The sequence below is a fragment of the Cupressus sempervirens genome, chromosome 5 (genome assembly GCF_028749045.1).
Source record: "Cupressus sempervirens isolate cs-2001-9-10 chromosome 5, ASM2874904v1, whole genome shotgun sequence".
Classification (NCBI taxonomy): Eukaryota; Viridiplantae; Streptophyta; class Pinopsida; order Cupressales; family Cupressaceae; genus Cupressus; species Cupressus sempervirens.
Window position 1 is genome coordinate 795,483,532 of NC_143122.1, and position 18,042 is coordinate 795,501,573.

The following is an 18,042-nucleotide window of genomic DNA, read 5'->3' on the forward strand; positions in this document are numbered from 1 at the left end:
AAAGACAAGTGTCTACACTTGGCACACCTCAGCAGAATGGCATTACTGAAAGAAGGAATAGATCAATCATGGATTGTGCAAGGACCCTGCTGATAGAGAAGAATGTTGCAATCAAATACTAGAAAGAAACAATCAACATTATAGTTCATACCTTGAACCAAGTTTAGTTGAAGAAATATTCAAAGAAAACACCTTTTGAACTATGGTATGGCTATAAACCTAATGCATTGTTACTTCAAAGTATTGGGAAGCAAATGTTATATTGTAAAGGGGTCAAGGAAAGAAAAATTTCACATGAAAAGTGACTAAGTAATATTTTTGGGATATTCCAATAAGAGAAAAGCATATAAATGTTTGAATGTATCTACTCATAAAGTTATAGAAAGTGCACATGTGAAGATTGAAGAGTTTGCAAAAAAGAGGGAAGAACAAAGTAGTAAGGAACCTAAAAACTATAGAAACTTTTTTTACTATGAGCTTGACACTTTATCTAATTCAATTGGAAGTCAACAGTCTTCACCACCCGAGTCCCTAAAATCTCCAATTCAACCTGAGTTGCAACCAGTACAACCCCAATCATTAGAAGGACCCAAGTTTTAGCATGTGGAAACTGAGTCATAGTCTGATGGACCTGAGTTAGAGACATTGAGACTTGAGCATGATTCAAAAGATCATGATGAACCTAGTGATTTCAGAAAGGAGCCCATACTTGCTAGATGTGTCAGAAGGCATCATGCACCCAAGAAAATTATTGGAGATGAATTAGTTGGTACAGTGATAAGGAAAAAATTAAAAGGTACATGTATTCTTACTAAATTTTAACCTAGATCTATAAAAGATGCATTATAGAATGAAAATAGGATTGAAGCAATGAATGAAGAAATTGATCAGATTGAAAGGAATAAAACTTGGACTCCTGTTCCTAAACCCATGGATAAAAATGTAATTGGCACAAAATTAATATTCATAAATAAGTTGAATTTTAATGGAGATGTTTCAAGAAACAAGGGAATGCTAATTTGCAAAGGGTTCTGCTCAAGAGGAAGGTATTGAATGTGGAGAAAATATTTCTCCTATTGCTAGACTAGAAGGTGTTAGAATAGTCCTTGCATATGCAACACACAAAGGATTCAAATTGTATCAGATGGATGTGAAATCATTATTCTTGAATGAAATCTTAGAAGAGGAAGTATACATTGAGAAACTATAAGGTTTTGTTGACTCTAGAAAAAGGGACATGGTTTATAGATTACAGATAGCTTTGCATGGTCTCAAACAAGCCACCAGGGCCTAGCATGAGAGATTGCACAAGTATCTCATAAAGATTAGCTTTTAATGAACTAATGAAAAGAGAAACCTATACATCAAAGAAGGACAAGATAGGAATATTTTGTTGGTAGAAATCTTTGTGGATGATACATTGTTTACTGAAAATGATGATTTGTGCAAATATTTTTCAAATGGAATAAGTAATAAATTTGAGATGTCAATGTTTGGACAAATCACATTCTTTGTTGGCTTGCAGATTCAACAGAAGAAGGATGGTATCTATATTACTCAATCAAAGTACATCAAGGATATACTGAAGAAGTTTGGAATGGAGGAATCTAGACCAATTGGAACACCTCTGTCTACTGGACATAATCTTTCAAAAGATGATTATTCAAAAGAGGTAGATCAAACTACATACAAATCAATGATTTGAAAACTTTAGTATGTGGTGCATACAAGATCTGATATAGCATTAGCAATTGGAATGGTGGCAAGATTCTTTGCTAATCCAAAAGAAAATCACATGATGGAAGTAAAAAGAATCATGAGGTATCTAAAGGGTATTGAAGATTATGGTTTATGATATAAGAAAGGAGGCAACTTTGAATTTAAAGCATTCACTAGTGTTGATTAGGAAGGAAGCATTGATGATAGAAAGAGAACTAGTGGTGGAGCATTCTTTCTTGAAAAGATGCTAGTATCTTAGAAAAGAAACACATAGAACTGTATATCTTAGTCAACAATAGAAAAAAAATATGTTGTTTCAGTAATCAATTGGTCAAATATTGTTTGGTTCAACAAACTGTTGACGGGTATGAAGGAAGAAATCAAGGATCTAGTTGTTGTTTTCTAAGATAACACCAGTGCATTTAACATTTCCAAGAATCTTGTGATGCATACCAAAACCAAGTGTTGAAAATAGATTAATACAAGTATGAGAATGTGTTTCAATCATTGTTTTGTCATTGATGTCAAACCTGCTACTTGCTAGTAAGACAATTGCTTAGAGGATTTGAGTACTATTATTTGTTTGATTGATGAAGAAGATTTGATCAAATGAAATAACAATAGCACCTAGAGGGTAGATATGTTATAGTTTTTGTTTCACTACATATGGGTAGATGTGTAGTGTTCTTTTCATTTCCCTGTCCCATTCCGTGATTAGGCTACTAGGCACATGTTTGTATGTAATGCACCAGATCCATCCAATCCATCTTTTTTCAGGGAAGCTAGGCTTCTCGTACCAGGGTCAAGGCATTCTTCACGTTAGGAAGAATCTCGAGGGAGTAAACACTATGTGGTTGGTGAGTGAAAGTACAAACATGTGTCACCCTTTTACAAAGGAAAAGGCTAACATCAAAAAAGTGTTAAACTTCAACAATGTAAAAGTCATATTTCTATTTTGAATTTTAATTTGATGTAAACTAATGAAATGTGTATAAAAGGATAAAGTTTATGTAGTTTTTTTTTTTTTTTTTAAATTTAAAAAAATAAAAAATAGTATATTTTTATAAATTTTAATGACCATTTTTTATAGTGTTAAAAATTGAGCAAATTAGGGGTTATAGTTCCCACCACAGAAATAACTACAAATAAATGTATTTTCATCTAAATTTGAAGTATGTTGTTGACAACATATGTACCTAGAACTATCAAAAAGAAAATTTCAAAAATATTGTATATTTTGTCTGTTATAGCTATTTAAAGTTAAAATTTTCATAATTTAACAATTTTTTCATTCCCACCATCTTTTCCCTAGTAAATCCATCTTTAATCATCACAAATGTTATATATTATCGAAGAGGACTCTCTCCTTTAGAACAATTCATCATTTTTTATTTTTTGGTTATCATCTACTAATTTTTATATTTTTTCAAATGTGCATCATCTTCAATGTTGACATACCTACTTGCATTATTTTGCAATTATTATAATCAATATTGTGTCACCTATAATTTATATATTTTTTCAAATGTGCATCATCTTCAATGTTGACATACCTACTTGCATTATTTTGCAATTATTATAATCAATATTGTGTCACCTATAATTATTTTTTACTGGCATAGTTCTAACTACAAGTTCTATCCAGTGGTATTTTTAATTTTTTTGAACCCCTAGTTCTGATGATGAAATTGACCATTGAAGTGTTAAGTTATTTAGAATTGCAAAAAAAATGAAAGAAAGTGCCCCATCGGATGACACATAGATAGTTTTGCTTGGATTGAAACTAGTCGTACTAGATACTGTCGGACTGGATCCAATTGAATCCATATGACCCAAAAATCATCCGCACATGGTCACATGTGTGAGCACCTTAAAAAAATTAAAACCCTTTTTATTTGAAATGTAAAGTTTTCTTTTTCTAATTGTTAATTGTTAGATTTAATTCAATAAAATAGATTTTTAAATTTTAAAAATAAATTTTTATTTTTCAATTACTGTATTTAATTAAATAAAATAGATTTTTTTATTTTAAAGGTAATTTTTTAAAAAAATATATTATATTTAATTCATAATTGCATTTGTAATAATAAAAAAGTAAAGTTTTACATGAAATTTTATTGAAGAAATATGTAGAAATTAGATTTTTAAAGTAATTTTTGTATTGAAATCGTTTAATTAAATTTATAAAATATGATGAAAAATATTTAAATTATTAAATAGTTAAATTATTTAATTTATTTAATATATTTAATAAATTTTTTAATTTAAATTTAGTAATGCTTTAATGCAACTACTTGTCTTAAGATTTTGTAGTGTTACAGACAGTCAATATAATAAGCTTCTAAAGTTGAAATTTTTTTTTCTAAATTGTCTATGATCTAAGTAGTATTTATGTAATTGAATTTGGAAGTCTTTTCTATGCATGTGATATCAAGCTTTCTATTCAGATTTTTGTGCAATGGGGAATAAAGTGAAAAGAGCAAAAAGATATGATCAAGTCAGAGATGACCAAAAGAAAGGATGGACAAAACATAATATAGAGCCACCAATTGAAGATCCATTGATTGAAGTTGAAAAAGATCATGTTGAAGTACCAGGAAGTAGTAGGACATTTGGAAAATATGGTTTATGTTTGGAAAATTTGGTGGAGATGGATGAAGACTCTCTTTTTAGAGAATTGAATCATCTAAACACATGATGCCTAGAAGTACAATTAAGCTACATCTATAAAAAATGTGCAAGCAAAAATATATTTTTGATTGGTAAAGTACAATTATTTGTCAAATCATTTATGAAAAGAGAAATGTGTCTTGTTCTAGAGTTGTTAGGTGTGAACAATAAGAAAAGCTCAGAATATAATGTGAAGACAACAATAGTTTAGAATTTGAGAGAAGCATTAAATGCTATTGATAACAGAAGTTGAGTACCTAATTTAAGTGTTGCACAAAGAGAATTAATGACTATGATTACAAAAAAGGACTTTTCACAAAAAAAAACCAAGTTTGAGGAACTTCTGAAATGCTCAATCTATCTAGAAGAACTATTCAAAGATAAATAAAAATGAAACTTTTTCTTAATGAGAATATTGAAAAGAATTGGGATAATATTAGTCAACTTCCTCAAAAGGATAGAATTTTTGAAGATGTTAGAAGATAGGTTGTTGAATATTGGACTAGCCAATCACGTGTTTCTTTCAATAGAAGAGACATTATATAGATCAAAGATGAAGAGACAGGTATGAAAATAGCACATCCAAAACACTTTGTATACACAACACAAAGTGAATTATTTGAAGCTTTCAAAAAAGAATTTTCAAACATGAAAATTTTCCAAAGAATATTTGAGAGGTTGTGCCCATGTTTTGTATGCATAAATAAGGTACATGAAACTTGTTGTTGTCAAAATCATGTTAAGTTTCATCTTTATTTGCAATCTTTTAGAAAATCTATGGCAACACTTAAGCTAGATGCGATAATTCCTAGAAGCACAACACAATTCGTCAAGTCTTTGTTATGTGATAATGCTAAAGAGTAAAATGAATTCAATGTACAATGCATAAAAATTGCATGCACAAATTGTGGAGACTTGCAAAAATTTCCATGTGAAGTGGACAATATTAATGTTTCAACACCAATTGTGTGGAATAGATTTGAGTATGAGATATATTGAACAAGGAATTGAGAAGAACAAAAAAATAGCTTTAAAGGAGAGCAATTTGCCATATGGTGAGTTTATGAATAAATTCAGAACTATGATTTATCCACACATTAACAATTATCTAAAAAAATAATTTATTTTTTTCTAAATTGACATGTACTTTTTCTATACACTTTTACAACACACCTAGAAAATATAACACATATTGTCATTATTTTATAGAGCACATAAATCTATTACACATTAACAATTATCTAAAAAATAATGTAAAAGGACTTGCATTAAAAACACAAAAAAGAGAAAGCTTTTTTACTCTGCTAGGGTTTCATGCAATCTTTGAGTTTCCTTGAGTATGGATCTCTATCAGAGCTTTCCTTCTATATTTTCCACTTGTCACACCATATTTACCATGGGAGTTTTTAGGCTAGTTTATAATGGCTCTGACCAGTGCTGACCCAATTGTTGATAGTGGTTTTCATGCTGTTGCTTTGGAAAGCCATGGCACCTCTATTGAAAAAACATCCTTGCAAGTTCATCCCAAATTTTTTCACGAGGTAAACCTAATATTATTCTTCCCTTGTAAGAATTTGATGACTTATTGTGATTGGTTAGAACAACATATCTTAATAGGCTTTTTTGTGGGTAGGACTCCTCCTAAAGCTATGTTCTCAGAATGGGTTAACAAGAGATGGACTCCTCATGGAATCCACCTTGATATCGTGCAAAGCCTTACCAAAGGTTTTTTTATTTCTGTTTGCCAAACTGTCATAGGTATACATGGTCTTTCAAAATGGTCTTTGGTCTATGTGTTCTTCCCTACTTGTTTTTCAAAGATGGTCGAGAGATTTCACTGTCTCTAATGAAAAAAGCTTAGGGTTCCTGTGTGGGTGGTGTTCATGAGTTTACCCATGCCATGTTGGCCTTTTATTGAGTCCATTGACAATACTCTTGGCAAAGTTATTACTAGGGAACATGAAAATTTTTTCAACGCTCATCCTTAGAAACGTGTTTGCATTGAGGTTGATCTCTATAAGAATCTGAAGGATTCTGTAGAGATATAGATTGGTACCAAAACCTTCTCTCAGAAGGTGCTTTATCTAAACTTTCCTAACACTTATTATAGGTGCTAGTTAGTTGAACACAAGATTAGGAATTTCCCTGTGGTTGTGCCTAGGGTTAAACCCCTACTAAAAGGGGCTCCTATCAAACTAGCAAAAGGGAAGCAAAAAGAAGAATGGACTATTGTTGGGCACAAGGGAAAGGCTCCCTTGGCTCCTAAATAGTCATATGTGGCTATAGTTTTGGTTCCTCTTATCTCTTATCTCAATTAGAGTGCAAACCCCAACCATTGTAGGGATGCAAGTAGTTTTTTTGGAACCAACCTCTAGTGTTTCACATGTTTCAAACCCTGGTTCTTAGGGGATTAAGGTAGTCACTAGGGCTAACAACTTGGTTGTGATTGGAACCCCTCTTGTTGTTTCCTCCATAGCAACTCATAATGTGTGGCATTCTCACAGTCCTCCCAGACATGTTGAGAAACCAAAGGAGAAATGTTGGGCCATCAGTCTAGAGGATTTTCCTTCTGGCTTTAACCTAGTTTCAACTTTGTTGCAGAATAGCTACTCTTCTCTCTAGGATGAGGAAGATATGGAAAAATTTTCATGAACTTTTTATCATGGAATGTGTAAGGTCCTACAGACCTCTCCCAAAAGTACTATGTTAGGGATACCCGTCATAGACTTGGTAATTTAGATTTTTTTTTGCATGCAAGAAGTTAAGATCTCTAATTTCATGCTTTCCTCTACATGTCACATCATTGTCTGGATGGCATTATGTTCTCTTCTTAGCATGATTCTAGCAGAGGTGGTGTAGTTACTCTTTTATCACCTCATCTTCATTCTGCTATTATTTTGCATAGTTTTGACCCCATGCATAGAATCATTTGGCTTTTTCTTTCTATTAACAATCATTCTTTTGGAGTCATTAATGTTTATGCTCCAAATGATGTTGTGGAAAGATCTCAATTATGGGGTTGGCTAGCTAACAAATTTCCTGTAGCTACTTGGGTTATGTGTGGTGACTTCACTATGGTTAAGCTAGCCTTTGACAAAGATGGCATTTTGCCTTTTCACTAGACAACTGGGGAAAGGGAAGCCTAGTACTACATGCCAAATAAGTTGGGAATTTTTCATCCCAATACTAACTACCACCAACATAGTGGGGTTTAGCATACTTGGTTCAACTTTTTAGCTAGCTCTAACTGCATTTTAAAGCATCTCAATCATGCCATGATTACTACACAATCATTTTTCTCCTTTTCTAAGGATCGAGATTTACCTGTCATTCCCTCTCTACATGTGACGTTATCTTACCACTATACTATTTAATTTTCTATTTCATGGCAAATAACTATCCAACAATTTTCCAGGACTCAATTTTTCCTCAACACATCAGTGTTGATGCATGCTTCCACTATTGCTCATATCCTATGTGTCTAGAATTTGGCATCATGTTTGCATTCCCAAATAAGGTAGATTTAGTGGTGGAATGATGTCATTACCAAAATTGCTTACTTTCTACACATCTACATGGGTGACAATTGGAGATTTTTAGAAGGATGTCTTATGAATCCACTACCATTGGTCTCAAGAAAGATTTTGAAGCTCTCACCCTTAACCGTTTTGATGTTGATTTGCAAATTCAACTTGCCAAATTATGCCATGACAAATAGGTTGTGGATAATTATGCTGCTTTAGGGGCCCAAATCAAAGCTCACCTCCATTGGTTGGAGGTTGGCAATAAAGCTTCGAAGGAGTTCTTTTAGGCTCTTCAACCTTTTCATACCAATTTTGGGATTAAAAAAATCAAAAAAGGCATTTCTATTCACTCAAATCTCCCTAACATCATGCAAGCTTTTGTTCATCACTATGAGAATGTGTTTACTTTGTAGGGAAATTTGATTGATCAGGAGGAAGCCCTTAGAAAGTGTATTTCTATTACTCCAACCCACCTAGTAGTTGAGCAACATGCTTTCTGTGAGAAACTTCTTACCCTTTGAGACCTTAAAGAGGTGGTTTTCTCCATGGCTAATGACAAGTCCCCCAAGTGTAATGGGATTCCTTATGAATTTTACAAACACCTTTGGGAGTATATTGGTCTTGATTTTCACAAAGGTTATCTTGAAGCCTATCATTCTAAAATCCTAGGTTCTATATCAACAAAGGAAACATCAAATTCATACCTAAGGTTGGTGATCCTAAGGATATTTATAATTGGCAGCCCATTACCCTTCTTAATGTGTCCTATAAGATTATTGCTAAGTCAATTTCTCTTAAAATTTGTTGTCCCTTTCTTTTAATCGTGTGGCCTAAGAAAATTGGCTTTGTCAAATTTAGGTATATTCTTGACAACATCATTGCTATCTAGGAAGGTATGGACTACGCTCTCAAGTCCAATCCGCCGTCTGATTTTTTGAAAATAGATTTTGTTAAAGCCTATGACTGGATTGAATGACCTTTTATTCTGGCGATGCTCTAGGTTCTTTTTTTTGGTCCCAATTTTCTATAGTCTATTGAGCTTCTCTTTAGAGATGCTAATTCTTTCATTACTATCAATAACTTCAAATCTAATGCCTTTGGGATTTTTAATTCCATCAGGCAGTGTTGCCCTCTAGCTTTGGCATTATATGTTCTTGTTTCTGAAGGGTTTGGTTACATGCTAGCCCACTCCGTGTCTTTAGGTTTGGTTCATGGTATTTCTTTACCAAAGTCCTCTTTCTAGTTGTTCAATGGTCATTTTCTTATGATTATTTTCTCACTCTTTTGCAGGATGAAGAAAACATCAATAATGGCTTGAAGTGCCTTGACACTTTTTGTCAAGCCTCTAGCTTTTCTATTCATCAAGCCTCTAGCTTTTCTATTCACTCTGCTATCACTAGTATTTTTTGCTAGCTACACCTTGGTTTAACTAGTTTGAATAGAAATGGGTCACTCACAGGGAGATTTTCCACTTTTTAGGCATTCCTTTTACCTTTCAAGCATTGCCAATAGACCTTTAGAATGCTATGCTTGCCAAGATTAGAATGAAGCTAGACTATTGGCTTACAAAATCACTTTCTCTTGCGAGAAAATTTTAGATTTTCTCTAAAGTTCTTGCAGCTATGCATGTTTATTATTATTTCTATTAGGCTCCTTCAATTGCCTCCTATAAGAAATTAGAGCATTTTCTCAATGATTTTCTTTGGGCTTCTAGTTTCAACCATCATGGCTTTCAAAGAGTTTCTTAGTATTTTTGTTGTCTCCCCAAAGAGTCTAGAGGCCTTGACCTTCTCTCCACATAGAAGCAAGGCCTTTCTCTTTGTGTAAAATGGATTATTCATTCCATCACTAGAGATGAAGCTTAAAAGATTTTGGTTTGACATTGTATTTCCACTGGGTTTCCTATTAATAGACCTACATGGAAGGGGATCAGCTTTCAAACCCTTCTCATCATGCGAGAACCTATGCAAATTTAGGGCGGTGAATGCACAAAGTTGGGTCACAATTTTTTGGAAGTCAAATCTACAGAATGATACCTTTTAGAAATGGGTACCCAATTTTAAAAAATGGGCACCCATTTTCAAATTAGGCACCCGACCCTAAATTTAAAAAATGGGCACCCACTATTTTTAAAAATCGAGTACCTATTTTTTATTTTCAAAAAATAGGTATCCATTTCTCAAAAAATTAAAAATTTGAATTTTTAAAAAATGGGTACCCGTTTCTAAAAAATTTAATTTTTTAAGTTTTCGGTAGATTTTACATGCCACTTTTAGCTTTTCAAAATGGGTACCCATTTTTTGAAATTCAAATAATGGGTGCCCGTTTCTTACAACATGAGGCAAAAAAAAAATTTCTCGCCTCGGCTTTTGGTTTGGGATAGGCTTGGTGAGACCAAGCCTATGCCTTGGCCTATCAATATTTGGCTAAGGCATTGAACTGACAAATTCATGCCTTGCCATAATTTTTAGAGGGTCTTCCTGATCAAATTTTTTTACGAAACAAAAACCCATTAGATTTCTCACTATCCTAATTTTAGAAATATAAATTTTATAGTGTTATGATTTTATTTACTATTTTTGTATTATTTTTTAATCAAAGGTGGTACCTAAATGTAAAATAGCAATGCTCACTAAAACTTTAATAACTTTTTATTTTATAACTTTTCTTAAATTAATTTATATGTCATCAATCTAAATTTAATTCTTTTGAAGTTAAAAAAAAGAAAATTTGAAAAAAGTGAAACTTTGATCAAATTATGGTATCTGTACATGAGAGGTTTAATAATTTTCCTTTATAGCTAATTAAAAATTAATTTAAAAAAAACTATTCATTAAAAAATTCAAAAAAAATATTCTTATCAATCTTTAGTGTGTCAAGTAACTCCATTTAAAAGGATTCACAAAAATTCATTCATTTGTGTCAAATTATGGTGTCTATACATGAGCGTGGTATGGACCTGAAACAGGCATTTTGAAAAAGTGGTTTTTGGAGATCCATATCAAAACAAAAATCTATCATATGGGTATAAAAATAAATTACATATTCAAAAAGAAGATTCTAGGCACTACAATTTTTATTTCTAAATTTTTTTAATATTTAATCTCTAAATGGCTAAAATTTTGGCATTAATTGACAAAATATTTCAAAAATAGGAAAAACACTTCCAGTTTTTGGCCAAAAGTGAGACCCATCTTCTTGCACTGACCCAGGGCTCTTTTGTTATCAAGAGAATATTGAAAGTTTGGGAAGCTATTAAGCCTTGGCTTTGCTAGTCTGTGGATGAGTTCTTTGATGGGCTCTCTTTGAACCAATAGAACATTTGGTGGTCTCCTCTAGTTGCCATCCAGGTATTCCTCTAGCCAAGACTCAAGGTGCTAGTGCTCTACATTTTTTCAAATGAGGCATCAAGACTCCTAAAGATATTTTCTCTAGGGTCTCCATGAGTCTTAGATCTTGGGAAGATATGCAAGTTCAGTATTGTCTTGCTCATTCAAATCGGCAAACTTTTGATTTATTGCTTTCTACTATTCTAGGCCACTTAATTCATAAAGTGGGTATCTAGTATGTTCAACCTTGGTGGACTAACTATAAGTGGTATCCTCCCACTCCTTTCACCAGCTACAAGCCAAGTTTGGGATATAGATGGGTTTCTCCCCATCTGTCAATGGTGGATACGCTCAATCAGAGATGGCATTTGCAATCTTCCCTTTATCAATGGAGAAAGCGCTTTGACACTATTTGGAGTGCCATTACTAAACCCAAGATTGCTCATATTGCTTGGTGCCTAGTTTTTCAAGGTCTTCCCGTTGGAACTTGACTTAAGGATGTTGGTGTTCCAAATCCTTGGTGCCCATTTTGTGGCCAACCAGAATCTTTCTTGCATATTTTTTGGTTCTGTAGATGTGCTCAAAATTATTGGCACTAGATTCATGATTTTTTAAAGCTGTTTTAGCCTTAACCCTTTTCTTGGCACATGGTTATTTTGGGTGATTCCCCTAGGATCCCTAGAAAATTTTCCTAGATGTGGCATACTTTTAGGATGGAGATTTTTTTCACTTTGTGGAAAGATAGAAATGTTGTACTTTTCACTCATAGTTTTCTTGATACTAATATTGCTATGTACTCTAAAGCATGCATTTGTAATAATGTAATGATGTAGATCCAAGTGTAAGAAAAAAAGGTGGCCCTAGAGGTGGCCCACCTTTAATAGCTTCTTAATCATTGGGGCAATGCCCCTTGTACTATTTCTAGAGTACCTCTAGATGCCTCGATTGGTACCACACCACTCAGAGGCCACCACTGGGGGCCACAATTCTTCAGGTTGCTACTCGCACATGTCATGTTCGTAAGCTTCTCACCACTACTCTCCTAGTAGTGGCAATTGTTGGTGGAGGCACTACTTAGTTTCCCTACCCCATGGTGGCACTAGCCAGTCCCTAGCTCATTCTCCTAGTCCTTAGCGAGTGGTTTCTGGAAAGTGGCCCTTTTACCTGGAATTGGCCATCTCACATGCACAGCCTGATACAAAGGATCCTAACTAGGCCCTTGATGATGTTGCTAATGGTTAGAATGTTCCTAGCCTACTTGCCAATCCCAGCGATGATTAGGGATTTCATGATCAGGATAAACCACCCCCCTTAGCTGGCACTACTTTGGCTTCCTACGGGTTGCTTCTATATTTTTTTTATGAATAGTTGTTGATTCTTGCTCTAGCCATGTGAAATCTCATGGGGTGATCTTGTATTCCTCGACCCTTTTTGTGAATTGTAATCTTAGTATATTATTTATTAATAGAAAAGGACTATTCATCAAATAATAATAAGAATAACATATTTACTTCTTAATTTACATGTACATTTGCTATACATTTTTACAACACACCTAGAAAATTATGTAATACATATTTTCATTAATTTATAGAACACATAAATTTATTACACATTAACAATTATCTAAAAAATAATGTATTTATTTCTATATTTACATGTACATTGGCTATACAGTTTTACAACACACCTAGAAGATTATGTAACACATATTTTTATTAATTTATAGAACACATAAATTTATCACACATTAACAATTATCTAAATGAAAATGTGGGAGATATTTCAAAAATATGTTTCCACATTTACATAAAATATATTCTATAAATGTAAATATCAAATATATTAACTACATATAAACATGGTCACATAACTCATGAAAAAATGATATATGCCAACTATATACATGTAAATATTCACATAACTCATGAAAACATCAAATATGTCAACTATAAATGTAAATGGTCACAGAAGTCATGAAAAATAAAATATGTCAACTAAAAATGTAAATGGTCACATAACTCATCAAAATATCATAAATGTCTACTATAAATGCAAATGGTTAGATAACTCATGTTAATATGAAATATGTCAAATATGAGAGTGTTGTAAATGTAAAATGTCTCATAAACATAAATCTAAATGATATCTCATAAATCAATATCAAACATCATGTATATGACATAAATGAATATCAAACATGATCACGTGATGCTCCACGATCTGATCAATTGAGACAAGATCATGAACCCTATGTCCAATATAAGAACAAATGTATCATGAGAATGTGTATAAATCAATAAATAATAACATAAGTACAATTAAATTTACCTATGACTCAATATGACTAGGGTTGACAATTGTCTCTCCATCTCCACCCTCATAATCTATAGATGTAGTCGGTATGTAATAGAAAAAAAAAATATGTCACAAGTTATACTTTACTAAAGTTTTAAATATAAGATCTGTATGTCCAATTAAATAGACATGTTTGTAAAGTTCTACCTATGTCTCCTGCTGTACAGGATGCATAGGTGTCTAGAAGTCCCCATATGCCATCATCATCACAAATATATGCCTCTCTATCTCACTCAAGTCTGTATTACTAAAGGTCACATCTCCGATGTCAAGTGTAAGATCCATGAGCATATCTATGAACAATGAATGTCGTGGTGGGTAAGAACCTACTGTAGTAACAATTGTATAGCTTGATAGGCTGGAAGTAGATTAGTGGACAAACATGTATTCATAGCCCTCAACTAGTCTATTGAAGACTCCATAGAGACGTCTACTAGAGATGGGATGTCAACCTCATGATACATATCATCACATAAAGATGATACAATAGTGTGACCACCTATAGATGGAGATCTTGACTATGTCATGTATCTATGCACTCAATCAGAAGACATCTCATGTACCTAGATAGAATTAGTGGCAATCGTCTAGTACACATTTGCCACTCTATCTCCAGCTACAACTAACTCCAAATGTTTTAGCATCACCAAAAGGTTTGGACCAACCAACGCTCATTTATTAATAGGTGTAAGAGCATATATGTTTCTAAATTTATCTAAGAACCTACCCTAACCTTGCTCAACATACCTAGGGATATTAGTGTAATCAACCTCTCGATGTAGATGAAATTCTACAAATAATTATTTGCAAAAATATAAGGAGAACTCATCCTTTTGGGGCCACGTGTGATGTGCATCCATCCAATGAGGATACATGAAAGGTGTCACCAATAGATTAGTACACCTTGTAGCATGGTACCCTCTGACCTTTTTCAAAGGTCGATAATGTAATGCCCCACCAAGGGATCCAAAGAATTAACCTAGAATTTTCACTAAGTTTAGTAGCATTTTTTTATTCATGAAAGTAAATACCACATATGACTTATGCAGAATAACGAAAGAAATAGAAATGTCCATCTGAAAGTAAACATAACATACATAATAGATTACATTCTTTAAAGATCCCTTAACGTTGAATTACATCTAAATCAACTAACATACATGAATCCATCTAGTACAACATCCACATGAAATAATAATGATAAGTCCAATGTTTATACATTACATTTCAAAATGCTCAATCATCCACTATACATGTCACAGGGTATAACAAGCTCAAAAGAATATACATATGTGAAATATGATACATCATTCTATTTCTAATCCATGATACATCAAAGTGAAGATAATCACATGATACATCATCATAGAAGATATATACATCCATCATAAAGATAAAATATAATAAACTAAGTGCATGGTTCCTCCCAACCGTAAATAGCATCATTAGATCATTGTGGATCCTAGCCATCCCTCCGTGCGTAACATCCCAAATCATCGAAGAGATCATCAGTATTAACATAGTAGGAATGTCATCCCTAACATATACAACATCATATGCAAATATAAGCATAAGATAACATCATCTAACATATGCTAATCATCAATGAAAGGATACATATCCACCATCATGAAGGGCACATAAGCCACGATGTCTCAATGAATCTCAAATGATAAGAGTGGAAAATACACTACTACCCGACCGCATGGTATCTAAGTGGTCCACTCCCACCTTGCTGAGGAGATAATCTCAAGTCCCAAACAGGCTATCCATAACACATAGCATAAATCTCTATATATCTAGGAATCCAAAAAGTATACTAACTCAAAGGTTCCAAACACAAAAATTGACATCTAATCCTTGAGGCACACAATCACATGTAGGAACCTACTATGCAAGTGGCAAAGTGTGATCACATTTATCACGTACAAGTTACCATGGTAGTCAGCTAAACTCCATGGGTCCATACTGATCTCATGCGGCCACTAGTATCCCCTCATATTCACAAGGCATACTACGGAATGCAAGGTCACAACCATGCATTCTCACTACTCCCATCCTAGCCTGTACAAGCACTCAAGGCATGGGTGAGAACCAAAACTCTTATCTTTTTAGGTTCATTTAGTTAGTATTAGGTGTGAATGTTATCACTTATTAATCCAACTTACAATGAGTTACCCTGGCAGCCTCTTAGGACCCCGCCCCCCATTGCAAGCCAATTCCCGACACTACATGTAGATATCCTACCCTAAGCTCATGGAATCATAAATCTCAAAATCACAAAAAATAATCCATAATAAAATTATCAAATATGCATAAAAGAATCAAATCTCTGTGAGCAAGCATCCATAGAAAATCATGACCACAACAGCTCTCTATTGGCAACTGAAGTATCACTGATAAGCAAAAGTATCCAATGGTTCTCAATAACCAAAATATATCTCATTCATACTAATCAAAGACTCCAAAAATGGTTGAGTAAAACATGTCACAATATGACATCATCAAGAATAAATCCACATTTTAGTCCCATCATGGCGACTAGAAAATAACCGAGGATCTAACTGATCAATGACCAAAAATGGTTAAGTCAAGTGTCTCATACATAAGAACCTCAACTATAACAATTAGTAATTACAACCAATACATAGAGCATTCCATCACATAACCATGGTTGGCTTTATAAAGATCAAGATTAAAACATCATCATGACATCACAATCACATAACTCCCAAGCCTCTAGTAGATGTCTTATAACTGGTCAACACTAGTCAACCCAAAAACCCAAAACAATAGCATAAAGAATACACAATGCAAACACATGTTTTGGTTTTACAAACTTGACTTAGATGTAGAGGTTTCAATTTATATTTTCCAAATTAAATATCAAGTGGAGAAATTTCACGTTTTACCTAACCCATGTATTTGTTTGATAGATAAAAGTTTTTCCCTCTAACTCTAACAACTTAATCTTTGTAAATGTTCTAGAATTCACAGGCTATTCTCCATTTACTATTAGAACTTAAATTTCACAATTTTCGTCTAACCTTAATTAGATCAAATTCCAATTAAAAAACATTATTTATTTGAAATCTTAAATGTTTAGAATTTCATTAACTAATAATTAAATATATAACAATTAGATATATATATATATATATATATATATATATATATATATAAAACAACAAATAACATTAATTACAAACATTTTAAAAATAACATTATAAAATCGGATGCAATGTTTTATATATACAAACGTTGCAACACACAAATATGTAAGCCGCGACATACACGTAGGTACCCTGCAGTTGTAGGTACCCCGCTATGAACAAGCGTGGGTGCACGGACATCCGTCATTAATAAATACATTTTTTAATAACATTTTCTCATAAAAATGTTTCCATGCGATATGGCATTTTATTAACATGAAGCTCTATTGTGATTTGACATTCGATTATTAAATAAATAAATATATGTATATATATACATATGTATGTATATATATATATATATATATATATAAGGATATATATTTGTATATATATATGTGTGTGTGTGTGTGTAGGTATATATATACACGTAGAGTTTATCAATATCACAACACATGAACATGTATACATATGTATGTATATATATATATATATATATATATATATATATATATATATATATATATATATATATATATATATATATATATATATATATATATATATATATAAGTATATGTGTATGCAGATTCGAAAATATAAATAGTTTATTTAGAAATTCTAATTTCCAGAATTTTCCTATAAAATTTTGATCTCAAATTTATTCAATAAATAATCTAATGGGTTTGGCTATGAATTTAAACTGTAACCCCGTTGTACTTTTTTGATTTATGCATATAAGATTCTCAAATAAATTTAACTACCCATATTGAGAATGCATACAAATTAAAATAGGAAAAAACCTTAGAAGACATATGGAAGACACAAAAAAGATAAGGAATGCAAGATGCGGAAAAAGCATTAGTATAATCACAATAATCTACCCAGATTCTGATGCTAATTCGCTCTTCCTCAAAAAACTCGTAGAGCAAGCTCCCTTCTTTAGAGTTCTCGAATCCTCCAATGCTCCAATTGCACTCCAAACGCTATGTCTAAGCTTCTAGGAATACCTAAATATAAAGAGCTCTCAAGAAACATCTAGAATGCTTCTAGAAATAGCTAGAAGGTGTTACCAACTAAGCATGGATCTTTTCCAACCTTCTAGATGAGCCATAGGGTTGTAGACACCATGTGCTTAATTGATGCACTAACCCCCGTGTTGTTGACATAAGAGAAATAAAAAAGTGCGTTAACTCTAATGCAAGCTTATAACTCCAATTTACTTTTTATACAATTTCTATTTAAATATTTATAACTTTCATTTTAATTTTTATAAATTTTATTATTATT